Raw genomic sequence first — 27,969 nt, 5'->3', positions numbered from 1 at the left:
GGTGTTGGCACCCAGGAGAACTTGGAGCAGACTGGCAATCCTGGATGGAGATGATTCCCTTCTGTTTTCAGCCAGGACCTCACACCTGATGTTCAATCGTTTCAGCTGAGGGGTGAGTGCAGTGCCTGTGACTGTAGTAGCAGAGAGGGTGGGAGGTCATTGAGAAGAGCATTTAAAGCACAAGCCTGGCTGTTAAACAGCAGGAGCACCAGGATTAGCTGTGTGTATGGAGAACCTGAGAGCTGCCTTTTATTTTTCTAAGTTTAGAAAAATACATTTATTAAGACTCTGCTGCCTAACAGCAACATAAATTGATTAATTGTCCAGAAATTCGAGCCCTTATTACAGTTCTCACAGTCACCTCTGTCATCTCTGTCTGCTTTTCAACCACTCTTCCATTCCCAGGATAAATAGGTATAATTCCTACTGCCAGCTGCCAGGGACTACTGTATTTGCCAATAAATGGGTATCAGGAATAGCTGAATGCAGAGTTGTTTGAATTGAGAAGAGAAAGTTTAAAATTAGCAGATATGATGAATGCTAACATATCATAAGTAATTTATATCCAGATTCATCAAGGGCACAGCTGCTGGAGTGTGTGACACGAGAGGGAAAGTCAAGGAATGTTTACTTGGTGGAATGAAATATAGCAGGAATTTGCAGATTACATTAACTGAAATAATGTTGCATGAATACTTCTTTTTAGGGATAGTGAAATAATCAGGAAGAAAAGGAATAAATATTTCACAGATAAACCCTCCCTGTGACAAGTAGTGAAAAGATGATTTTCTTTAAAACTGTGTTGCAAAGCAGAGGAAAAGTTTTATTTAAGGCCAGCTTTGTTTAGAGAATTGATATATTAGGACTTTAAATCCAGTCAAGTTATAATGTATAAAAAGCAAATTTAGTATTTTGAAGAATTTCTATAAAAATTATTTTTCTTGTTTTTCCTCCAAAATATGAAAGCTGCTGTCATATTTCAAATTGCACAGATTTTTAATAGTGTCTTGTAGACTAAGGAATGACTTGGAGGGGTAAGAGGAAGATGTTTTATAATGACAAGTCTATCTTTAGTTTAAAGAAAGAGTAAATTTCAGAGGACAAAGAAGAAACCTTGTGAGGCTTTGTAATATAAGATAGTTATGGAGCCTCTCAAATCCATGGGCACCTGCCTGGGAGTGTTAATGGCAACATTTATTCTGCCTTGGGAGAATTCTTCTAGGCATAGAAGAGAGGCCAGAAGGAGTTTTGTGACTGACAGTCTTGGCCTCCACTCAGTGGTGAGCTACAAAGTCCCAGACTTCATTTAAGGGAAGAATTTTACTTTGCATGTGTATTTGACAATCTATTGAATTAATTAACATTAGAACTATAAACAATTCTATGATCTCGCTAAGGAGTTTGCCCTCGAAATGGAAGAGGTTGAAAGAAAAATATGTTTAGGATTAAACAGTCAGAAATGGATTTTGGAAAAACATGATGAGTTCTTGGATGAAATTATTGGTTTGAGAGCTTCATTAGTGTAGAAACAAAGTACCCAAAGGCAGTTTTGGAATCGAGGGCCGTGCTGACTCTAGAACTTCTATAACTGGAATTATCTATTATGTCCATTTCCTATTGATTGACATTTGGCTGATGATGAAAATTGTTTTCAGTAGTGGACATTTTGATGGTGGTGTATGAGGAAGATCTGTGCAATTCCTGCTAAGGAGGGCTTAATCCTGAGAGCAGGCAAGGAAAGTTTTGTAGGCTATGAAATTCCAGAGGTACAGCACATAAATGGTACAGCCTTGCTGTATCCCCTAAGAGCAGGGTCCTGCATTCTGAGGGAAGGTCAGCTTGTCAAGATGGGCTGATGTGCCTTGCATTGAAAGAGTTGAAGAAGTAAAAAAAATTTGGAGAATTCTGGAAGTGAGAAAAGGCAGATTTCCAAATAGCAGCAGAGAAAAACAAAATTAATAATAGTCTAAGGAATTCAGGCTGCTGCTTATTATTCTTCAATTAACTAGATGTCATATTAGGGAGAAGGGTAGATCTTTGAAAAGGTACTAAACAAGTAAAAATAAGTTGCAATCTCATTTTCTTTTCATGTGGTTACTGCTGAACAACTCAACTCACAGGGCAGCTGCTGGGCAAAATAAGGAGTCCTTTTATCAAAGACCTTTTCCAATAGGCAAATGATAGAAGACTATTGATCCATAAAGTTTTATTGCTCTTCTAGATACTCATTTGAAATCTTCTTCGTGTACATTTAGTATTTTATTTGATTGATTTAGGCAGAAAAGTTGTTTTTATTCAAATTGTACCCTTAGAAAGGGGAAATAGAAGTTCAAAACAGCTTCGTGAAATCAGCCTCTACTCTGTCTGTGACTCTATTTTTGCTTCTTTAGAGGAGGATTCTTGATCTTCTATACTGAAAAGACTTTTCAGATACCCTGTCAGAATTCAGTGTTCTTTTCCTGTCTTTTCCCCCCAGGACATCGTTCCTCCTCGAGGTTTGTACATATGTTCAGATGGGGGGATATTTTCAGCATGATGCCACAGCTGTGTTGCTCACAGTTGCTCTGAAGCGCAGTTTGCTGAGGTTGTCAGCTTCAAATCATTCATTTCAACTCTCTATTCATCTCTGCCACAGGTCTCAAAATGAGCTCTATAGAGATTTTTAAAATTTTTTGGCTGTCTAATAGGAACGATAAAAATATGCACATGGTGGAGAGTGACCACGTATTTTAAGTGTGATTCATTGCAGACTCTTGTCCAAAAAGACTTCTCACTTGAACCAGCATCTCCTTTACTCTCAGCTGCTGCAGCTGAAACTGTGTGGAGGGAGGATGTAAATTCAAGGCAAGCTTCTTATTTAGCATTTCTGCCTTGCCAAATGCATCAGAGACAGGAAATCACTCAGCTTGCCAAAATTTATCATACTGTGTCTCCAAAAGTGAAAACAGGTTTTTCATATAGCAAAGCAAATGCTGTGTTTTGCCACAGATAATATTTTGAAAGTTGGTACAAGGTATCTTTGTAGCACAGATATATTTTTCTTTCCAAACTGATTGCAGACTTCAAAGTACTGAGCTTTTTGAGATCCTCTTAAAACTAATTAATCAACTTTGCAAACTGTGTGTCTTCCTTTCAAGTAGAACCTACAATCCCTCTACCTTGGGGAATAATTTTCTTGTTTTCCTGGCATTTCCCAAATCTAATCGTTGTACCTCTAACTAGGAGATTTGTTATTACAAAATGTGATTAATTAGATAACGTTATTTCTTTATCAGGTGAGAAATCACCACAGGATTGATGATAAGCTTATGAAATCAGCAATGACTGTATAAGGCAAAATGCAATTACTTCTCAATTAAAAATCCATTTGACATATTTGAGAGATTAATAAAAAAATTGGATTTGTTTCTAACAAAAATGATTGGATTTTTAAAAAAGATGAATTGTATTTGATACACCATCTGAATCTAAAGCATAGACCAAAGAAAAATCATAAACTTAGTCAGCTAGAGGTAGCAGAGATTTAATTTTTCAAACATGATCTCTAAAAGGGCTGAATTTTAAGTCAATATGTCACCTGGATGCTGCTATATTCATTAATTTTCCACTTAATCACATTTAAACTCTTTGTTTGGAATAAGGTATTGCATTCTTACTCCTATAATCTCAAAAAAATGCCTGAAATGCAAATAATCTTTGCTACTGTCTCTACTTCTGGGACATCTGTATGTATGGATAGAGGTCTGGGTAGTAAAAAATGGTATTCAGCTTAAAAATGCAGGCATGAAAGTGTTATCTAGTAAATAGTATGTTCATTCCGGAAATTAGGAGTTTTTAAGATGTGGGAAATCAGCTCTTTGCCCTCCTGAGCAGCTGTAAAACAATCTCACCGAAGCCCAATGTCGAAGCAAGCTAACAGCTTGGACATTAGAGCTCTTAAAAGATATCCACAAACAGATTTGATCCCACCATCAGGATGAACAGTAATGCCAAGATCCCCTCACCTTCCTCAAACATATTCCTCCTTTCACCTGAAGTTCCTGCACGGGGATTTCCAGGGATATAAACACTCCCAAATCCCACTGACATCCCTCATGCTCTTGTGACACAAACAAAATAGGGTCAGACTGGGCCCGTTTTCACTTGCAAAATTGAACAATGCATTTGATCTGTCATTTAAGACCCAAGGGACTCCTAAAATAAATTGATATTGGCCCGTGCTGCAAACAGCTGCAGGAAACAAACACCTCGCTGTAGAACCAGTGCTTAAACCTGAACATATTTCCATCACATTTAGCAGAGTCAAACCTTCCTTGCTTCCGTGCTGTGGCCTTTCCAGGGACAGCTTATTCCTACAGCAAGATGAATTTCTTGACTTGTGAAGAGCCTGGAAAACGCTGATGAAGGTTGTGATCTCGTGGCCAAATGAGGATGTGTTTTGCACAGGAAACTTGTTCTGATTTCAGTCTTATTAATGCAAGTTCCAGGGAGCGAGGGCAGCATCTGAAACTGTCGGCTTTCCAATCAAAGAAAAACTTCCATGGCACTCATACATTATCTGGAGAGCCATATGGATGCTTCCCTGGCAATCCTCCAGTTATCAAGCATCTGATCTCTCACTTTCTGTGTCTTCTTTTGAAAGCTGTACAGTAAAGGCCCACTGATTTTCCTTTCCCATCCTCAGAGATCAAGCAGGCTTTAAAACAAGAAAAGACATGATTTCATTATTTTGGATTCATAAACTCAGAGTCAGAGAATAGCTTCTCCCAGGCTTCAGCTTTAAAGGATGGCAAAAGGACTTTAATCATAATGTAGAAATCATAGTATGTGGGGAGAAAAATAAACTAGCTGGAAGCATTTCATCCTAAATTTTAATCTTAATTAATCTTACAAATACTGTACAACAGAAATGAAGTGATATTTGTTTCCAGTGATTTCTCTAGGGCGTGTACTATGTGGAGTTATTGAATTTCTTTGGTTAAATATTTTATTAGAGTAAAAATGAAGATATGAGCAGACAAAAACTATTAAGAACTTTTTATCATCTTCTTTAAACTATCCTAGATGAAGAGATTTTTGCTCTTGTGAGAATCCAAATAGCCTGATGCTTTTAAGCAATATAATTTTAAAAGGGTTGAAAACCTAGGTAAGGAAAATCTTTGTTTTAGGGCAGGTATTTACTACTCTATTATATACTTCCCAATAATATTGAGTACAACTTCAGTGATTTGACCCCGATCCAGACTGGCTGATGTGGGTATGTGTATCCCTTTTTCTGTGCCAGTTGCTGTAATAACAATAATCTTTCATTTTCTGTCTTTGGGCACTATTAAATAATTTATCTAATGAGTTTCAAATACAGGGGACCAGTGGAACCATCCCTAATTAAAAGTTGAAACAGGGTTCTTTTCAAAGTTTTAACTCCTAATGAAAGTTTAGGAATCCTGACTGAGTAGCATCTGGTCTTCATTCCTAAATCCTAAATTCTTCTTCAAACGGAGAAAATTTGCATGTCTCTGCATATTTCTTTCTTCAAGTGTTCAGACTTTCCCACAGGGACCTGCTTGTGGTTTGCATCTGTTCTTAAATTCTTACATTCCTTCCCTTTCTTCCATCAAAGGTGGGTGACAAGAATCCTACAGGAGTGAAGTGGGAATGATGTGTGCATCAGCATGGAAGGAGAATATCTCCAATAATTAGAATAAGGAGGTTTAACTTTTTTGGCAAAAGGGAATTTTTATTTAAATTTTAAAATGTATTGGCTGACCTTGAGATTAAGAAAAAAAAGCTACTTCAGTCATACAGCTGCCAGCATCTGACATCAGAAAGTATTTTGGTTCACTTGAGGGTTTTATATAGAAAGAGAGCTACACACTTTCCCTGTCTGACCACAGTTAATATTCCTATTGCTCATAGCATGCCCAGTGCTATGTCATATTTCTTCCCTCTATTGTACAATGAGTGTTTGAATTTGATCCTGCATTCCACTTGCAAGTTATTTCTCTGGAAATGACAGAAAGCCTGGGACTCAGATTGCTGCTGCAGTTTTTGTTGGCTGTTTGATAAATGGCAACGTGTGTGAGTGTTCTGGGATTTTGTTTCATTTCAGTTTACTAAAGGCCTAATACAAAACCTGTGGAGGCAACAGAAAAGCTTTTGTCTTTGCATTGGGCCCGAAAGAATTGCCAATATCTGCTGAAAAACCATGTTGTACTTTACAAATGAAAAGATCAGTCATGATTTCTAACAGAGTGCAGTAACACCTCGATTAAAATAACTTGGTATGTTCTATTATTAAAAATGAGATTTTTCCTTTTGAAAATTCATAAGGAAATACTGACTAAAACCTTTTCTTTGTATGAACTAATATTTTTTTTTTGGAAGTCTTAATGGTCAGAAGCTCTGGATCTTTGCTCCTCCAGCCTCAGCAAATGAATACCTCAAGGGACAGAAATTTCATATACTTCTTTTCCCCAGGGTTACCCATTGTGCTGACTGCATGGCTGTCTCTCTAAACCATCCTATCAATTGCTCAAGTGTGAATGCTTTGTAATATGTTTTATATCTGGAAGGTTGAAGTTTTCTTCTCCTGCTGGGAGTCTCATATTTTGATTAGACAGTCTGAGCTCCTTTCTTTTTTTTTTTTTTGTTTTTGTTTTTTTTTTTTTTTTTTGTTTGTTTTTTTCTTTTTTTGCCTCCTAGGAATTCCTAAAAAATTATCTTGTTGTACAAATAGTTTGGCAACTGAAACTTTGTAGCTTTGTGTAGAATTTACTATCCTCAGTAAAACAGCAGAAATACCCTTCAATTCTAATTACCTCCCACACCAGTAATAACAAGCTACAAGTTCTTTGTTGTTGTAGTAAATATCTTCCTCAAATATGTATTTTAAACTATTATCTCCTCAAAGGCTTTCGTCTTCTAAATATGGTAACTTATTTATACTACATGTGCACTGTTATGCTGTTTAAACCTCTTATTGAGCAGCAGCAACCTAAGACTTGAGAAAATTGTCTGTAATTTAGAGGTCCTGCATCATAATTGCACAAAAGCAGATCTGGGAAATCTGGTTTGTTCTGATTTATATATAACAGAATGAGGGCTCTTGGTCTGCCTGAGGACACAGTTCTTCAGGTGCAGTGCAAGGAGCAATGAGAACATGAAATAAGGAAACACCAGACTTAGACTTTTCCGACTAGCAGGACCTACCTTATTTATGCTTGTTGCTTAGGTAGGGGTCAGAGTTTGGCAAGGATTTACTCACACTCAAATGCTTTATAGCTGTAATCTCAGAAGCTACAAAAGCTGTCATTTCTAGTTCCTGGCTACGTTTGTAGTGCCTCAGAAGCAGCCAGGCAAGGTCATGCCCGGGAAGTCCTGGGACAGTTATCAGAGACAATGTGGAGCCAAGCCAGTTCCTGAGCTGGAAATGGTTGGGGGCCAAGAGTGCCTGGAAGGGAAGGGCTGTGTGTGCTTGGCCTGGCTCCCCCTCATCACAGGACATCCCTTTGTGGCTGCTCGTGGAGAAAGGAGAATGATCTCAGGGAACTTTGGCTCTGCCTCAGTCAGAGGTTTTTGCTCTTGTTTATCTGTGCGATAATGGGAAGAAGAAGGAAGGTAGGAATGGCTATAATGTTTAATTCACTTTCTGGACTTGTTTACCTCTTGGATTGGAGTGACCTCGGGGCCCTATCTGTGGACATTCATTAAGAACTCTCCACAAGTGCCTGTCTGCCCAGAGTGCTCAATACCTGCTCAGAGAGATGAGCAGAGGAGCAAGGAGGTCCCAGTCCCTGGAGCCAAGCAGCCTTGCCCGGGTGCTCCTGTGGTGCTGACTGAGAGGAGAGGAGAGGCCGTGTCACAGCACTGGAGATGTTTTTCCTGCCCCAGCAATGACCCAGGTCGTGATTGCAAAGCTAAAATTTGTGCATGGAGTGCAGACTTGGGAATAAAGCTGCTCTGATAAAGGGTTCAATAACGAAACTGGGCAAACCCCTCCCTTAAACTCCCTCTTTTGATATCGTCAATTACAGATCAGACTGAAATGTGGGGCTGTTTAAGGACTGTAAATACTCTGGGTCACCTATTGACAAAAGGAAAATTATTTGTGACTTTATGGAAAAAAGGGTGTTGTGACTTTCACTGACTCTTCTTCCACTTACCACCCCAAAATCAGTTTAAATTAACATAATCATCCACCAGCAGTGCTTCTCTTTCAGTGCTTTGTCTGGCAGTGACCAGTTCTATGTATTTCAGAATAAATATACTCTATAGCACTTATGGGAATCTTTTGTGATCAGCGACTGATGGGTCACATCTTTTTGCAGAAGTTTCTATCAATTTACACCTTTGTAATTCATTCCATTCTGATTGTTTTCTATCCAGTTTCAACACACACGTACTTTTATTTCTAGCCCACATGGCAATTAGTTCCACAGGAAAAATGAAAAAAAAAGTATTGTTTTATATTTAAATCAGTCTTATTTAATGTTTTCTTAGCCTTGCAATCAGAAAAAACCCCAGAAGTACCTGAATTGCCTTTTTAGTATCTTTTTTTTTTCTTTATTTCCATGACACTGATCTGTTCCACACCACAGGTATTACGGATAGCATCCTCTCTGCTTTTCACTTGCTTGGTGGTTTTTGGTTTTGTTTTTTTTTTTTTTTTTTGTAGTACTTGTACTTTTCAAATGGTGAAAAATTTAGAATTAGATGTGAGACATAAGAAAGTTGAAGCGACAGCCAAATGTCTCCTTTCACTGGTGTGATTGAGAGCAGAAAGACACAATTCCTGAAACACAAATAAGCTTTTTAGTTTGCTTTCATGAAGAAAACAGATGTTAATTTTAGCAAAGAGAACTATTAGTTTCATATTTAGTACTGGAGAAAATATTGTGGTTTTTAAGGACAGTACCATTTGTAAAGAATGATAATGTGCATTCTGGAGAGATTAAATCCACTCATTTATAACTTCTGCCGCATTAAAGGAGCTGAATATAAATTGATTGGATTAAGCAAATATAATGTTACATTCTTTTCAAGTATGTTATGTATATGTAATTAAAACCAGATTTTATACATTTACAGTGTTCGCAAAATATATATTTGATTTAAATACTTTTTGCATTCAGAATGGTGCATATGCTGTAAAGAATATCTCGAGGGGAAAAAATCTGAGTGCTGAGACTGAGTGAATATATATTTTAATATAAAGTGAGACGTATATTGTGTCTGAAGTGAGATCTGTGCTGGCAGATGAGGAGAGCTATTCATCCCAAAAATATTAATCCCAAACATACCTTGCTCAAGATTATCTGACCTCCCCAATTCTTGAGTGCAGTTCTTGAAACCACTCCTTTGCCTCTCCCAAGTGTTGATAAACCCTGGGAAGGCCTTATCTGGGCTCCAGCTTGCACAGCCACGCAGCTCTGCAGTCACAGTTCACTCTGAGAGCTTGTGCTGATCTGCCTGAGGAACTGAAATGCATATTTTAAATGCTATCAAAGGACTCTCAAGAGTGTACAGGGATTTAAGAGCAAAATGTGTGGCCATGAGGGAAGCGGGATGCAGATGCTTCGCTAGAGCTTTTTAGGAAGTTAGCAGGTTAGCTTCAGTTAGTTCCTCAGGAAGAGATGGAGAACTTGGCAGCAAACCTGTATTTTTCCATGGCATGTGAAGGGAATGCCAGCATTCAGCAAGAACACATTGGTGTGAAGATGCTGATTTTTCTGATGCATGGAGAACACAGGATTTCTAATGAGTGTTTGGTGGTTAGGGAAAAAAAAGCCAAGGAAATGCATCAGAAAGTCCTCATATAAACAACCCTGTGCTGTTGCTGTTTGTGCAGTGTCTGACAGAGAGCTGATACATTTGTTTTTATGTTTTTTCCTCAGGACCATACTGCTTTGCCATGTTGCTGAGGACTTGTGCAGTTGTAAACCATCTGCAAGGTTGCCTGAGATCAACCCCTTGTGAAACCCAGGTAACACGGCAGGAATATTATCACGTTGCTCTGGGGCCCTCAGAAGTCTCAATCCCTGAGCTTCTTGAGGGCAAAGCTCCTTAATGAAATCACAATATTTGGATGGCACAGTCCCCAGGATATGTAAACATGCTGCCTAAACATCTGTTAAATAATTGTCAATGTTTATTCGGGCTCTCAATCAGGGAGAGGTAGATTTTAACACATTTTATGGTGTGGTCTCTGTAGAGAACAAAGTTAATCCTTCTGATAGGGAAGTATTTCAGAGCTGCAGTGCTCTTTTTTTGAAGTCACTGTTTTACTGTGTGCCAGGACAATGATTTTCATGCATTTGCACCCCACTTTGTTTAGAACTTTTGCTCTAAAGCTGGATTTAGATGATGATTAGGTATATTCAGAGAAACCCATGAAACTGGGAGCTCTCAACAGACGGCGTGATCAAACCTGAAGTCTCAGCACAGTGATCTCTGAACAAGGCAAGCTTGAACCAGTTTGTGTCCAAAATTCCATGCAAGAGTTTGCACTTGTTCGAATGCCATGCCACAGCGTGTAATGTGAATATTTGCTGTAATACATCTGTACGGTTGTATGCTGCTGGATGCCTAAGGTTAGACTGGATGCTCCACACAGAGCAGAACTCATTCTCAGACAGAAAGATGTTCCAAGTGGCAGAGCATGAAGTTAGGAACAATGTGTGAATCCACTAAAAGAACAGCAGCTTTTAGGTAAGTATTGTGCGTTTATAACTCTTCAGTTTTGCCCTTTTTATTCAGATTTTGTAAAGTGAAAACAAGGAGGAAAAAACCCCAACACATTCCTGTGAATAATTCATTTATAAGTGGAAGATCTAATTTTCACATTAATATCATTTACATAATCACTACTCATCCCAAAGTTTTGCACAGGTATAAAATCTGAAGGTTTAGTTTTACTTTCTGCTTTGCTGTGCACATGAAGCTTTCATTAAGAGCTTTATAGGAGCACAAGATAAGATCATGCTTTCATTCTTAAGATCCAAAAGGGTAAATAGAATATGAAAACTGTTCCTGGATATATGATCTAAATGTATGCAGTGTGACTGCTCTTTTCTAAATATTAACTGTCTGACTTGGTGCTTTGCTCTGTGGCACTGTGACAGCAGGAGAGCCGATGTGATATAAATGATGCCAATCTCTGCACTGTTGGCATGAGCATCTGTCTCCTTGGCAGACTCCAAAGGCAGCTCCTGGCAGCTTTGGAATTGCCTCTAGGTCTATCATATGGTTTAAGCTTCTGACTTTTCCTCTTTAGCTAAAGTCCACTCCATCTGGAACATATTTAATTCTCTTTCACCTTTGATTCTGGAGAAACGCTGATGGAAACACTGTAAATTCTGGACTGAGGACTCTGGGATTGTTTAAATGCTTGTGGATGTCACACTTCTGCTGAGATCTGAAACAGACTCTCGGTGTTACACACTAGAACTGAAATCTGAAAGAGGAAGAAACCAAAAGCACTGTTTCATACAGAACTATCAAGGAAATTGCAATAAAATTTCTTCTTTTGTTTTGTTTGGGGGTTTTGTTGGGTTTGTTTTAAGGTCAGCTCAGATCTGCTCTAGTGGTGTCCTACATCTCCATGCTGGCTGGGCTCCTGGAAGCAGTCTGACCTACCTAGACAGCATCAAGGAGTGGGAGGAGGATAAAAACCAGCAGTAGGTCTGGGAGAGCTGTGGGTTTAGCCAGGTGGTTGCCGCAGATCAAGGCACACTGCAGCCCCAAGATTCATCCAACTTAGGAAATGGTTTGATTCAAGCATGGACACTCAACCTTCAAAGTTCTACTGTAGATCAGGGCCTATTGTACTACATCCCACAAAACTGAAATAATCTCTTCCTCGTGCTTCTTGGACCAGTTTCTTTGGTCTAAAGACCAAGTATGAATTGTTTTCTCTTACAGCTATAGTGGGATCTGGCTTTCTTAGAGACATAAAACAAAGAAAGCCTGACAGAGATGAAGAAGCTGTCAAAACAAAAGTGGTCGTTCATTTTTTATTAAACCCTGTTCTTTCTTTCATGCTCCTGTATTGCTATTTAAACCATCTTGTTCCCTCACAATCTCCTGCTAACATCAGTGTCTAGCACATGAAAAGGGAAAGGGACATCACCAGTGGAATGTTTCATGCTCACACTTATGAAAATACACTGGCTTTGGTCAGAAGTACAAAACCAACAAGAAGAACAAAGTCACGGGCATTGGGAAAAACAAAGCCAGTGGAGGACAGGGAGAAACAGCTTCTGTGTAGCAAAAGCAGACAGCTTGCTCACTCCTCCTCTGGATGCCAGCACACTTCTTAGGGTCTCTGTGACATCTGGCTCACTTGCTTCGGCTTCGCTTCCCTCTTTCTCTCCCACCAGGAGAAGGCTGTACATGCTGCTCCATCCTGCCATGCCAATTACAGCAAGGGGATAATGACACTGACTCCATTCCAGTGCTGGCTAGGCTTAGAGCCCATTAGACAGATGGGCAAAACATGGGAAAGGCTTGACTGTAACTTTGAGAACTGGGATCTGAAAAGCCAGAAACTTGTTTTTGTTTCTTTCCTGGGTGTAGCATAGACTTCCACGTTGCTTTTCTATGGTAGACTCAGATCTTAACCAAAATTTCAGTTACTACCTCTTTTTCTGACTTGTCTAATGTATCCCATTTCCTCTGTCTGTGAGGGTGACTTATGGAAACAAAGGAAAAACATTCTTGGGAGCTACCGTGCCGATGAGCCTTATCTGGAGTTCTTCATTATGTCTTCCTGGACACACACAGTGCATCTGAATGCTTGGACATCCATTTTCTCAACACAGCTTGAGCCTCACTGGATTCTGTTGGCCTCTGAGTATCACTCAGATTGGTCCGAGCAATCCCTGAACCTGGCATCAATTTGTCTGCCAAAGTTTAATAAATAATGGCATTAACCAGGTAAAGGTTATGTCACTTTAATATTCATATCATACTTCAGTCTGCGTTTTTATATCTGGTTGGAGCAGACACTTGCAAAAACAGCAAGCTTGGACAGCTCCTTTTGAAGAGAGCAGTGCTCAGTGCCAGGCTGTGACACAATATGTTGTTTCCCCTCCTCTGTTGCATATCAGGGAGGTGAGCTTCTGAGATAAGGAAACAATATCTAGTTTGGGGGTTGGCCTTTGACAGACAAAGATGCAAGATAAAGAATGTTGTTACAGGTATAAAAATGAGGAAGGAATCAAATTGGTCAGAAACAGAGAGACACAGGTGACTCACTGTGAAATAAGGGAATCCAGTGAGGATGGGCTACTTTTTATCTTCCCTTGTTTTACTTTGTGGCTTTCAAACCACCCTGATTCCTCCTGTAAATCAGTTCTGACCATCTTGATACTTGGAAGTGAAAAACTTTTTCTTGCACTAAACTGGGTATAGCATCTTATTTACTTGTTAATGTAGCTGCCAGATTATATAACTGCCAGATCATGTAACTCCTACACAAACTCCCAAGAGAAGCAGGATTAACTGAGGAGGTAAATACTGCACCAGTCAGTATCTTTGCAGACCATGAGTGGCAAAGGTACAACAGAAAACTTAATCCATAGCCTTCAGTCTCTGCACTGCTGTCTCGTTGGATGTCAAACTGAGAAAGAGGAGGTTTAGATTTGATTTGGAAAAAAAAATTTTCCCTGTGAGGGTGGGGGGGCCCTGGCACAGGCTGCCAGAGCAGCTGTGGCTGCCCCTGGATCCCTGGCAGTGCCCAGGGCCAGGCTGGACAGGGCTTGGAGCAGCCTGGGACAGTGGAAGGTGTCCCTGCCCATGGCAGGGGGGTGGGACTGGATGGGCTTTCAGATCCCTTCACGAACCGTTCTGTGATTCTGTGACTGTCAGAAGGGGTTAAAGAATTAGAATATCTGTAAAGTTATCATTTAAATTATCAGCTACTTGGTAGATAATTGTAAGATCAGAGGACATGTTTTTACAAAGGGATGTGGAAGTACCTATGAAAATGCAAAGCCGGTTTATAAAAAACAGATATTTAAGAAGAGAAAAATATTTCAAGGAACCTAACAAATCTTGTTGGAATACTGGTGCCTCTTGTATTCTCATCCTGGAAATCCTTTGGTGCAGATCTGCCCCTTTTTTCTTGATGGATGTATTTTGTTAAAGGCATCTTGTGGTAATAGATGCTGTAAGTGCAGCCTGCTGCACAATAGCAAGGGCCATCTCAGAATAATAGAAAGTTTAGAGTTTGAATCCATCTGTCACAAGAAAAGACTACCTTAGATGTGTGAATCAAATAAATGTCTGTGTACAACTCTAAAACTGATAGCAACTTCATTTATTTTGTGCTTTAAAGAAGACCAGGATAACTTTCACTCTAACTTCACCAAAACAGCCCTAGCCTTAAACTTCATGTTACCAAAATCAGGAGTGAAAGGGAATAGGACATTTTCCTGCATTTCACTGGTTTATTTATGATTGATTTAAGGTTATTCTTTTTTGTTAGTGGGGGGGGGGAGAATGAAACAAAACCCCAAACCATTAAAAAACAAACACACAAAAACCCCACACAAACCAGCAACAGGAAATATGCAAGTGGGTTTTTTTTATTATGCAAAAAAATATTCCTTTTGTGTACCAAGGGAATAAGTCAATTTGTACTAAATAGGAAAGAACAGGAAAAGTGCCAAAAGATGCAAAGGTTTATTTTTCTACAAAATGTGCCCCTGGCCATTTCTATCAAACAGCCAAGCAATGTTAATGGCACATGCCCTGCAGTTTACAGTTGTCAATATTCATCTTTTGCCATTTTGCTGGTGTTCTGAAGTAACAAATTTAGAATGTTCAAGCCCTGCAGTTGTCAGGGTCCAGCTCAGGAGGGTTGTGGTGTAGCCTGTCTAGGATTTAACTCCAGGAAAACTCTGTCCCACACTAGAAGTCAAGGGAGGATGTCTCTAGTCTGAGTTGAGGATACGAATATGTTTGTTCTGTGATCTTGACTGTTCTCTCTTTTTTTTATTACATTTATTTTGTGGGGAGGGAAGTGGAATGAAAAAAAAAAAGGCTCTTTTTTAAATATCAATTGAGAATGAGAGAGTAAAATATATTTTCTTGGGAAATAAAATCTTGAAACTTTACATAGGTTTTCCTTTGCAAACTTGCTAATGATCTGTTTTGAACACATTTAGAAAAAGTAGCTTCCCAGTAGGAGCCATTTACATTAGAAGACAGAAAGTTTCAGTTTTTTGAAGTGTTTGATGAGGGAGAACAGCATATATGAGAAAAGGAATAAAATCTGAGTGTTGCCTCTCTCTTTTAGATGCTTATATAAACAGCAAAGATCCCACTAAGCCGCTGTTTCTTTTCAGGTGCACATAATGTACAGTTTTGCTTTCATGTGCCAAAGGGGTTGTGCTGTTTGTATGGGACCATGCAGGCAGCGGATGCTAGAGACAGAAACAGAATTCCTGATTTTATATCCCGCAAATCACTGTAGAACAGGGTTGTACAGCAGGGCCAATAATGAGCTCTATGCTCAAAATATGAGAAATCAATTGGTGTACACCTTTCTTTTGAAATTATTTTGATTTCCCTTGAATTAACAAACTTTTTCCATAGTCGCTTCTCTAATCATGGCTCTAAGGGTTTTTTTTAGAAGCTATTTCAAAGTTGGAAGAACCATAGGTATAAAATCCATTTCTGTCTTTGGAACTTTTATTTCCTTAGTTTTAGGCTAAGTGAATATCCATGTGCCTAACCAGGTCTGTGCTCTAAAATTTAAGGTAGAAATTAGAGTGATAAAGAAATAACTGAAAGAAAGTGAGGAATTTTAAGGGAGATAAAGAATGTATACGAGCATGTGGGAAGAATTATAAGTGGAATGTATGGCAGTGAACTTTTTGCTAAGAATAAGAGGAGAACTTGACAGGTTCTGCAAGGGGGCTGTTAGAGTTTACTGAATAAATTTCCTCTGTGAAAAACCCATCCAATCTCTCTCAAAAAAACCAAAACTTAATCAGCCGGATAGTCTGGGCACTGACTAAAGGCCCTGCAAACTCCCTGTCTCAAACTTTGTCTGATCTCCCAGACCCTGCTCTCAGTCCAGCTCACGCATCACCTTGTGTCCCCCTAAGCAGTAAAACCAACCTTAGAGGGAGGAAAAGGGAGGGCAGATTTGGAAAGGTTTACAGGAGATGGTGAGATCTCTTTGGCCCTTCTATGTCCATTAGAATAACACTTAATACTTTAAAATATTTATTGAAAATACTTTCCCAACTGGTAGTGCTGCAAAATTATCAGGCTTGCCTTAGCAATAACATCCTGCAGTACCAGTGAGTGTCTCTAACACCAGACTGATTTCCTCCATTATAAATCGAATTATGAAATCCTTATTCATCTGTGCAAGAATAGTTACAATATACAACCAAGGTACTCAGCTGCCTTAGGATGGAACATGAAAACACCCTGCCCAGGTTCACATCATCTATATGGGCAAAATTTAATTATCTAAGGGAGACATTCTGCTCAGGTCACTCACTGTCCTAACAAGCATCTCTTCCCTAAAATACTGATGTCAATATAATGGATTAGGACAGCTGTGTCAAATCCAATTACTCATTTAGCTTAGATTTGGTTTCCTTGATGGCTGCAGAACCAATATGGAACAGAAACTTTGTATGATAATGAAAATAAGTTTTGATTTAGGGAATAAACTAATAAACCACCAAAACATTATTTTGTGACTGGCTGGCACAGTGGGCTCTGAGTATCTTGGTGGCCAACCTGGTATCTTTTTGGTCACTAAACATATATGGAAAATAGAAAACAAATCTTGCAAACAGGTAGTGTAGAATTACTGACAAATTACAGATATTTGGGGTTATAAACTAAGAAACAGTGATGTTATTGGGGGAAAGCACTGTGAAATGCCACATTAAAGGCCAGTGACTGGGTAGGAAAGGGACAGTGATATGGTGTCACCTTTTTGTGCTGTGGAGGGAGCCAACTATGCAGGGAAAGTACAAAAAGGTCTCCCAAAGTTTGTGATCTCAGATTTTGACCAAGCAGTTTTTGTTGCTGCATATTTATTGCTTCACTTCTTTGATTCTAAGAATTAATGCAGGTGCTTGTTGCTTGTGTGGCAGTCTCCCAGCCAGTTAGAAGCAGGAATTTAAAAAAGATTGTTGAGAAAATGAGCTAATCTCTAGCTGTTTGTGAACTACTTTTATACCAATGAAATACTCCTGGTTTACTAATACTGTAGTATTAGGGCTGGAACTAGCAGTCAAAAAGGCTGTAAGTAATGTGACTTCCTGACTTTGGGAAGGCAAATTGTCCTTGTGGTTATCTGTGAAATATCTACATGTCTGGGAATTAAATTTTACTGTTTGGCCTTACTGTGGCTGTTTCCAGGAACTCTGGAGTTCTGAATGCTTCCACCCTATCCCTGAGATATTTGTTCCCTCTTTGTCAGTCACTGAAGAGCAACCACCTTACACAATTATGGTGCCAAACCAATCAAGCATTTGCATGTCCTGGCACTGCACAGAACAGAAAGCACAGCTGAAATGACCTGAGAAAGGATGTTGAGGAATCAAGACAAGGGATGAAAATCTAATGTACAGAGTCAAGGTCAAGCAGACATTACTGTGTGAATCAGAGATGCTCCAAAGCATGAAAAGAACACGTGGAGGAAGATTGGAAGGAGGAGGAGGTGGGAGTGGCTGATAGATGGTGTCACTGTGCCTTTCAGAGGTTGCTGGGCTCCTGAGATGAGCAGCTAAAAAGAAGGTGCTACCGAGAGAGCTGAAAGCCATCATGCTCCCCTGAGCAAAGAGTTAATTGCTTGGTAGGAAGTGCAGTCTGTAAGTGAATACATTTTATACTTGGGGCATACAATTTGCTTGAGCAACTCATTTGCAAACAAAACGAAGTTTCAAGAGAATCAAAAGAATCTGTGAGTTCAAACTAAATTCAAGACATGGGTTCAGTCAGAAATGAAGGAGGAAGGAAATTGAAAGCACACAGTGAAAGAATTGAGCTTTTAGTTGGGTATTGCTGTTTCATTTCAAAGAATTTTGCAATTAACTTTAACCTGCAAAACAGTCTTGTTCTAAAGTTTAATGAAAAGAGCAAAAGCTTAGACTATATTTTTGGTTTAGATCCAAAGAGAAATTAGGTTTGGCCCTAAAATTCCATTGCATGAGATTTTGTTTTGATTCTCCTAAACAACGTGGATGAAAAATATTTTGCTTTCATGGCAGAATTGTTTTTCTAGGACACAGCTCTCAATAAACTTCAACATGTATTTGCTTATATGTACCATATGTACCTGTCACAGTAGGAAATTCAGGAAAAATGCCTTTTTCTTGGAAATACTCAGAAAATAAAAGGGGGATCAGACTGCAAGAGCAGTCACCTTCTCATAACCAGAGCTTTTGGGGGGCTCCTTTCCTAAAGAAACAGAGAGAATTTACCTGAGAACTCAAATGCCTCCTGGAAAGAGCTCAATCAATCTCCTATATTCAGCTTAGGCATTTCACTGTTTTAAATAAAATTCACTGTCCAGTATATTTGAAATTAATACCTTGTTAAATTCTTGTATTTTTCAGTTTGATTCCTATTTAATACCAAGAAATAGCGTGGAGAAAATGAAAACCTTTTTTTCTTTCAATTGTTTTCTTGGCTCTTATATTTTCAGGTTTTCCTTAACAGTAATAAAAGAGAACAGAGAGATGTACCACTGGAATTCTATGTGCTGCCTTATAAACTGAGAACAAATAAAAACACTTTCTTAAAAATCTGTTAATTCTAACATAATAGGCAAAATTAGAGATTCTGATAAACCATTTAACCACTATATTTTCATGGCAAATATGTTTGTGTAAAATATATTATTTTATTAAAGATAAATAAAACCAAAGCTGCTAAAATCTTAGGACTTTTGTAACAGAATTTACACTTTAATAGCATCTCCCTTCAACTAATGCAAGCTTTTATATGGACTAAGTACAAAGCTTTCCTTAATTCTCTTCCTTTGTCCCACTTTGACAGTAGGGATGGTTGTAGAATTGACTCTTCCAATGGAGAAATAAGAGAAAGACTGGGGTTTCTTTGATTTGAAGCCTTTTGCTGCCAAGCTAAATGTGCATGAAGCAGAGGGAAAAGAACAAAGCAGATGAGAGTAGTTTCTGTGTTAAATCCACTTCCTACACCCGCTGCTGAGGTGGGAAAGATGGAACACATGGTCCTTTCAGGCTCACACAACGACCTTGTCTCAGGTAATTGTCTATAAGGCCGTTCTAGTAAGGAGTTCACAGAGGTCTTGTGAGAGCTGCTTTGCCTCTAGATCCTCTAGAACTGAACTGAGAAGAGGGAGGAGTAAAAAATGATGGAAGAAAAATATGGTGTAAAGGGAAGAGACTGGAGGGAGACAGTGAAAAAAGTGACATAAGGCATTTTTCATCTGTTGTTTAGAAAGACTGAGTAGTCTGCACTGCCGCTTGGACATCTCTTTACTTCTGTGAAAGCATTTCTAAAAGTCACGTGAGAAATGCAGCAATAAATTCCAGACTCACAAAACAATCACATGTTCTGTTAGCCCATTCCTTCCTCCCTTCCTGGATGGAACGCTGAGGAGGAGCAGCAGAATATCTTTATGTGTTTGTGACTCGCACATTTTGGGTCACTGAAATCCAGCTCCTCATTCCTTGTTTTTACAAGTTGCAATTTTAGGTCCTCTGATGGCCATGGCAGATGGATTTGTGTCTGTTATCTAGGACAAACTATCTAGGACAATTTAGAAAACAGACTTGCACTAAAAAACCTTGACTATTTCACTGGAAACAGATGTCATTAGTCTTTTACCCAGTCAATTAAAATTTCCCCTAAAATGATCACATTACATCGATGAACCCATTCTATGGAAATCTAGATTTCTGAGCATATTTCTGTGTTCCAAACCCTGTTTTACTGGTGTGTATATGTCCATTAAAATTAAATTTTTAACATCGAAAATGTGTTAAGTAAAGGATTTCATCTCTGTGTGATATACATATATTTGTAGCAAAGGTGAAGAGGGTTATGGAGATGGATTGGCTGGATTAAATGTCAGTTTTTATGAAATCATTTAAAAATATGATAGAAAAAACCCAAAGCAGAAGGAAAAAGAACCAAATGTCCAGTTGTTAAATGCTGTCATGAACCAAAATTGTAAGAACCATCAGGGACAATGACATTCATCCCCTTATCAGTTTTCTGCAAACAGATTAGGAATTCTCACTTGGAAAAAGGAAAGTAAAGATGATTCCCAACTTGGAAATTTAAACTCCTGTTGGCAGTGGAGAATGTGCTGTGAGCAAGAACTTGAGGTCACTCACACACTGCAAAGTGCAGCTCAGCTGAAATCCCGCAGAGATCCTGGAGAATCTCTGCAGTGCCGTGGAAACAATGGCAGAGCAGAGGGCAGCATGTATATGATAAAAACTTCTTTGTTTAAAATTCTGCCATCACGAGGGATGAATGGGTTTTGGACCGGAGAAGCAAAGAGTCCAGTAATTTGTATCATCTTTGCAATATGTATGGTGCAGCTTCGAACATTCCTAATGTGCCACAGATGGTCTGGTTGGGCAGCAGGACTGCCAAAAGTGAATGTATGAAATTAATCTCTTTTTCACTCTATCACACCATCTGTTGCCAGTTCACTGCGTCTGTTAATAATAACAAGTAATTAATAATAATTTCAATAATTTAATTAATAAGTACCCAGTTGGTTTGAAACCACTTTTATTGGGGTTTACTGGTTTGGTCTCTTTTTTTTTTTCATCTGTGCAGGTTACATAAAGAAGGTTTGACCTGTTTTCTAAGTGACCAAACATATAAGTTAATTTTGTGTCTACGCCTAATGCTGATATATAAGCTCGAATGAAGTAGAAACTCACTTGTCACTGAGGCTGAGGAACAGATTTAGATCTTTGCTGGATTTGGATTGTAGAGGGTACACTTATGTTAATATCAGGTACAATCTGGCCTCAGGAACGTGGTGGTCTCTAACTATTGTTATGCTATTCTTTCAGAGAACAAAAATTATATTTAGCTTGGAAAAGATAAAACTTTCCTTCAGTTTATTCTCTTTCCAGAGTATTTTTCTCCCACAAATATATGTTTCTCATTTATTTTTTATTGTATGCATTATGCCCTTTACAATGTTTTTTGATTATTACTGTATAACTCTTCACTTTCTGTTTGTAAGTCATTGCTCAAAAATTTCTGATACCATAATTTTGTATTGGTCCTACAGGCTTTTTAGGCATCTAAAATAATTTATTATGGGTGATAACTGCAGTTTTTTCATCTTCTCCTTATAAGTGTGCTTTCAAACTTAATTAAGCATAGCCATATTTATAATAGGATGAAAGGTTCCAAAAATAAGCAAAAACACAGTTACTCATGATTTGAATTCTTTATATATGTATGTTAATTCAATAATTTTCCCTAGGCAGATTGAGTTACTTATTTTATTTCCTTTTCATCAGATTTTTATTTTTCCTCTATGATGTTTTATGTCTACCTGGTTTTCTAATATCAAAGTGTTCACAGTTTTGTCAAAGCCACAGGCTGGGGGAGCGAGGCAAAAACAAGAGTAGTGCCCCAGCCCCCACTACACTCATAGAAGGGAGTATATCAATTATTTCTGGTGTTTTGTTCGTTTCCAAAGGCATGCAGGAAAGGCCAGAACTGAACCTTTCCTTCACAGTTTATCATCTTTTACACATTCACCGTGCACTCCCCTGGTATCAGCTTGTAATGTATGAGCACTGGTTACTTTGGGCATGTTTAAAAAAGTGCTTTGATTGATGTCACGTGAAACAGCCAAATTATTCTTTTTTGATAGCAGCATCTGCTGGGTTTTTGTTTGTTTGTTTGTTTTAGGGGTTTTTTTGTATGTTTGGTTTTTTTTAACAGATATTTACATCTAGGAATCATAATCCCGTAAACCCCCTTTTTTTAGAGATCAGGTGTTATTAATTCCATAGCACATTCAGTTCAGTTTACTTTATCATTATCAAACTCATCTGTTTCAGATGAAGGAAATGCTGGAGTTATGTAGCAGGTACTACATTTGAAGAGAAAATTCCCTTTCCTCTCCTCCCCACACTTGAATTTAGCTCGTAACTTGGAAAACAACATTCAGGTTTACACCTGGGTGCAAGTTCTTGCATCAGGAAGCTCAGTTAGAGCTTCAGGTTTTGAATTTAGAAGTTCCCAAAGAAAACATTCCTGGAATTGTTCTTTCTAACTTTCAGCATCACGCCTGCCCTCAGTGTAAATGTTTGCTTTTAAAAATCCACTTACCACGTGGCCTAGAACACTGCAGCAGTGGATCCCACAAATTAATGAATAAAATGCACACACAAAAAGGTTGTGTGTGTTTTAGGTGGGGTTTGGATTGGTTTTTGCCTCTTTCTGCAAGAGGTATATATAGTATATAAAGTTTTGATGAGGTTTCCAAGGAATGATACTTCAGAGAAATAAGATGGGAGAAGGGCACTGGCCAGAAGGCGGCTCAGGAATTCCTGATTTTCCTTTTTAACCATGTGTTTTCATTAAATTTTGTGAATAGTCCATCTACCTACTGTCTTCAAAAAGGAATCTAGGTGACTATGGAGGTCTCACCACACGGGAAGACAAAGAAATCTCTTTTTTTTTTTTTTTTCTCAGTAAGTGTTTCTACATCCCAAAAGCAGAGCACACGGGAAAAATGGCTTTTCTGTCTTTTTGCTTTTGGAAGCCTTAAAAGCAGATATGATGCAGTAATCTCATTCAGAATAATGTAAGTGCTATATTAAAAATGAAATGCGATATTAAAGAATCATATTGAAGTCTTGGGAAATAGGTTTCTGGTCTCATAATTTTCTTAGGTTTCATTAATATTGGTCACATACAATCCTTATTTTGTCTTCCAAGCCAACTGAATTTTTATCTGTACGTGTTCACAAGGACTGCAGAGAGGGGAATATCAGAGTTGAGGAGCAACATGAATTGGATGTCATTTTCTCTGCCACTTGTGTAATCTCTAATAACACAGGCATCTAATAACCTCCATTTCTTACTGACAGCTCACTGAGCTGGGAATGCAGCTTTCTGCTGCTCGCCAGGAGCTGTTTTATTGACTGAACTCTGGAGAAGTTGTCTCAGATTTAAGGGTGTGCTGAATTATAGCCAATTGCACTGAGCAGAAATCCTCAAAATCCGTTTTAAATATAGGTTTTACCAATACATGAATGCAGAAAGAAAATCCCACTCTCCGTTTGCTCACAGGAAGGAAATATAAGAAAAGGAAAGATTAAGGCACAGCTGATTCTTACAACTCTGGGTTCTTTCTCGGGAGGCAGTGAGGGGATTCCAGAATTCCACAGCCTGCTCTGAAGGAGTGTGCCACTGTGCCAGCTCAGGAAAATGTGCCTTATTCACTCCATCATACTGGTTTAGTGTTTTTAGTTGTATTTTCTCCTTTGAGCTTTAATAGAGGAAAGTTGGAATTTGATTCCAAAGCTTCCTGGCAAGACCAGACAGAAGAGCCATGGATTAAAGTCCCTCCTTACACCTGTGCCTATGTTTGGTAGGGTGGCATTGCATCCCGTCCAGGAAAGACAATGGGAATGCTATTTAAGAGGGGGTTTTTAACTTTGTGACTGAGAGAATATAATTCATAGAGATGTTTTCATGACAAAACATTTTTAATCAGGAAAAAATATCAAGCAATAGACTGTGACCTGTCAACATAAACACAGCTTAGTGAAGCCACCAACAGACCTCCAGCACAGCACTCTTCTGGCAGATTCAGCTTTTGTGGAGGCATCTGAAACCAGATTATTTTCTCTGAGATTGTGTGTGGTTTGTTGCACATACGAATTGATTCAGAGACAAAACTCATCATTTTGTCTGTTCCACTGACATGCATGAAGAGTTTGCTGCGTTCTGAGGCTGTGCTGCCTTGGTAAGGCCAAGTGCTGCCTGTCCCCTCTCTGCTCCTTCCAGCACTGGGGGCTGGACCTCATACAGCTCTGCCTGGCTGAACCCAGGGACCAGGTGATGGAGTCAGAACTGTGACTGTACCGTAACCACTGCCCCTGCACTCAATTTTTGCTTTTTCTCCACACAGTCTTATTTGCTGTTTAACAGCTGAGGTGTTTCTTTCCTATTTGTTTTTCCTCTGAAAAATGAGTAGCTGATTATTAGTGCACTTCTCACTTTTAACTGCACTGTTTTAATCTATTTTAGTCTTTCTACAAATGTGAATCCTACCTCTGGCTTCCTAAAGCATGATATTTAATTTGTCATTCCCAGCTCCTACTGAGGCCATGTCCTGCACAGAACTATCCTTTTAAGGTTACAGCCAGCAGGATTGCAGCAGAGCAATACAAGTACTAATAACATATATTCCACAATTTCTTGCTGGATAGGAAGTAGAATTGGCATCAAACTGAATAACTAAAATAACTGATTTATCATTCTAGAATAATAAAGCTGTTGAGTTTTAAATTGAATTTTAAATGAAAAATACAAGTTAATCTTGAGTTTAATCAGAAGATACATGTTAATTTTAGAATGATATTGGGGGTAGCAGCTTTGGCTTTCATTTCAGCTGGGTTCTTAGCCCATCTCAAGGTGAGGTGTCTGTCTGAGTTAATCATCTGGACTTCCCCATGGCACCACATGAGCTCCACCTGCCTCCTGGCGGGGTTCATTTTACCTCAGACATTATTTCCACGTGCTTTTTTCTCTCCTCTGATCACGACTAACTCAGAGCAGATTCTTAACATCCAGATAGCTCCAGTCAGATGTCAGCACTCATAGCTGCTCTTCCCAGTGTTAATTCAGATTTATAGACGCATTTTGTGCTTGTACATGTATGTATGTATGTACGTCAAGAGAGCTGTGTGAAATGGGAGCTCCTTGTCATCCTGCCCACAGGGGTTACTCAGGTGGGGGTCAAATACTCTTTGAAGGGTTCTTGCCAGAGGCAAAGCTCTTCCCCTCCAGAGCGTGGCAACTCAGCACTAAAGCATGGTCAGTTGTCAAGGGGAAAGAGCTCTGTTTTTGGGATATGAAAGAGCAAACAGAAAGAATTAATCAATATTTCAGAAGTTTTCGATAGGAACAGAAGTGCTGATGAATTTGAATGGGTATTGCTGTGCATTTTTTCCTAGGAGTTTGCTCGTTGTTGGTTTTGGTGCTCAGTCCAGTGTTGTACTTATGTCCATTACCATTGAAATGCTCTTGAAATGTGTGAAAAAAAGGAATATTGACTCAGGCAGAATGCAGAAAAGGTTTTGTGCTTTTCCAGCTTCCTAGACGTGTTTTATGTGGAAATAATCATCTTGTTACTAATTCATAACTTGGTTCTTTCTACAGCCCATGGAAATAATAGATAAATATTAGCCAGAAGTCAAATAGCTTTGTGTGGTGCAGAGATTTTTCCCTAGAGTTTCATTATTCTTATTTTAAATGTTGTTTCTTTTGTAGCATTTTATCCTATTAAATATTTGCTGTCCTAAAATACCATTTTAAAAGGATTTGGCAACAAAAGAAATACAAGATCCACTGTGTTTAAATCCATGCTGAGGCGTGTATTGCTCTCATGTTAATGCAGGATTTAATTTCACATGCTTCACTTAATGCCAAGTCAGAGCAAATAAATATCTTGTTCCATTATAATCTGTCCTGGGATTTTTGTTTCTGATGGATCAAAACACTTCATTATAAGGCAAAAGAAAAAAAAAAAAAAAAAAAAAACAAAACAAAACTAAGGTGTGAGGGGGGAAACAAGTATTTGATTCAAACAATATGAGGACCTTGCACAGATATAATATTAAAAAAAAAGGGGAAAAAAGAGAAAAACCTACATTTGAGAGAGACAAAAATGTCTGTAAATAGGCCATACTTGCTGAACTTTGGACACCAGAAAACTGACTCAAATCTTGCACTTCCACGCTTCTTCTTTCACATAACATGAAAATGAACAAATTATTTTGCAGTTGTTGATTTAAGAGTTCTATTTCCTCACCTCACTTTGATCCTGGTTTAGATGCTTGCTGAGAGGCTTTTTAAGTAAATATAACCGTTCCTTGTTAATAATTAACTGTTGTTCACAAATAACTTCTTAAATAGAAGGAAAATGCAAAATTCTTTGAATTAGGACCTTTATGAAAGATATAGGGCAGCATAATTATTTTACCTATAAATTAATTTGCAGAGTGATTGCTCTCTGTTTGATAGGGTAAATAGGACTGTGGATCTGGAAACCCATATCTTATGATTTAGGTCAATATTTATTTTCAGTTAAAATGGCTATTCTTGGCACATTGAAAGTATGAAGTTAAAAATATTAATATGAAAATAAATGCTGTAATGGGCAAGTTCTCTGAAGAGCTTCACACCTAAAATCTTTATTTTCAGGCCAGATTGAAATGCCACAAAAGAGGCAGTTCTGGTCTGCTCAGTTTCCATTTCCATATAAACCTTCATTACTTACAAGCTACAAAATTAATGAAAAGTTAGGGTTTTTTTCCAGTTTGACCTAAAGACATAGAAAAATAGCAAATCAGGAAGATATGAGGAAATATTTTTTTTCCATTTCAGGTGACACTCAAATTAGCAGCCATAATCTGCTCTTCAGGATTATTTCTCACAATAAAGCTCTAACCTATAACCTGCTGAATGATATTATTAAAATATTATTCCAAAATATAACTAATAATTACACTATTGTTACCTCTTTAATAATTTTAGACCCAGTGTGTAATGCCAAAACTCACAGTGGGACTGGGTTTGTTTTGAATTCTTTATTTTGTACTCAGTATAAAAAGTGACAAGTTTCCAAGGTGCATTTTCAATATTCAAGGGAAAAATCCAAACAAACAGGGAAATAAAATTAGGTTGAATGTGCAAAGTAAGTTTGTTTTGACATGTAATATTGAAGCTCTTTGTTATTACTCTGAATGAGAATGGTAATTTGATCCCTTACTGAGGAAATTATAATTTTTAGATTTTGCAGAAAATATCTCACATATTTTACTAAACCCATAATACTGTTTTCTGAGCATTTGTTGCATCTCCTCGAAATTACACTTTTGAAATGAGTTATTGTCTTGTTTTGATGAAAGTAGAACATTTGGTTTCCTTCCTCTCGAGGCATTCTTTGAATGCTCTGCCAGTTTTGCATAGTTACATTGAAATATTGTTGATATATTTAATGTTTGTTTCTGACATTTCAGAAAACACTCTGAATATTGTCATCGTGGAAGGTTTTTCCTGCCTATTTGAGCATTCTGCACCAACACCAAATTAAAATATCTATGAGGTTTTGCAGATCGTCCTGCTCCTTCTTATTTGTACGTGAGGAAGCTTTGCCTTCTCGAGCATCTCTGCTTCCTGGAGACATCTGGGGGGATAATTTACATGTGCAACCCCAAACTGATTAATATTTAGGCAGAGAGTATGGTTTATAACCTCTCTTGTACAAGAAGAAACAGTTTGTTTAGTACTTCATGACATAATACAATTTCTGCTGTGGGATAAATTCTCTCAGTCTCTTACAGATATATCTGAAGAGGCCAAGGCTGAACCTTGTGTGCGGTGCTGAGTGTAACTTTCTCCCTTCACTTGAAGTTTCTCGGCTCTGAGTGATCCACGTGAGCAGGGTAAATGTTTGCAGATGCAAAATTTCAACAAAGGTAATTTCCATCTGTCCCAGTTTGAGACAAATTCAGAGGAACGTCCGAAATGAACTTCCTCTGATAGAAGGCAGATTTCAGCCCCCCCTCCCCCACCAGGTTCGGAAAGAATTTTTCCTTGGAAGAAAGTGAAAAAGAAAAGTTATTTATTTAACAAGCAGAGTGCATGCAGGCACGGGGAAAAAAAAGAATAATGTTAAATAATAAAACCTCTCGCTGTGGAGGGAACCTGGTAAAATTCAAAGCCCTTGTG

General features: G+C 38.4%; 1 long non-coding RNA gene across 1 annotated transcript; it reads left to right on the top strand.

Moving 5' to 3' along the window:
• On the top strand, positions 1–27,710 carry LOC121665328. Its single transcript, XR_006016336.1, has 3 exons — positions 1–112; positions 9,894–9,982; positions 27,572–27,710. It is a non-coding gene; the product is annotated as an uncharacterized LOC121665328 (long non-coding RNA).
• The last annotated feature ends 259 nt before the right edge of the window (positions 27,711–27,969 follow it).

This window comes from Corvus kubaryi, unplaced genomic scaffold, assembly GCF_017639235.1.
Source record: "Corvus kubaryi isolate FWS band 111438036 unplaced genomic scaffold, C.kubaryi_AGA036_p1.0 37322, whole genome shotgun sequence".
Taxonomy (NCBI): domain Eukaryota; kingdom Metazoa; phylum Chordata; class Aves; order Passeriformes; family Corvidae; genus Corvus; species Corvus kubaryi.
The sequence above is the reverse complement of the archived record's forward strand: the minus strand, read 5'-3'. Positions and strand labels throughout refer to the sequence as shown.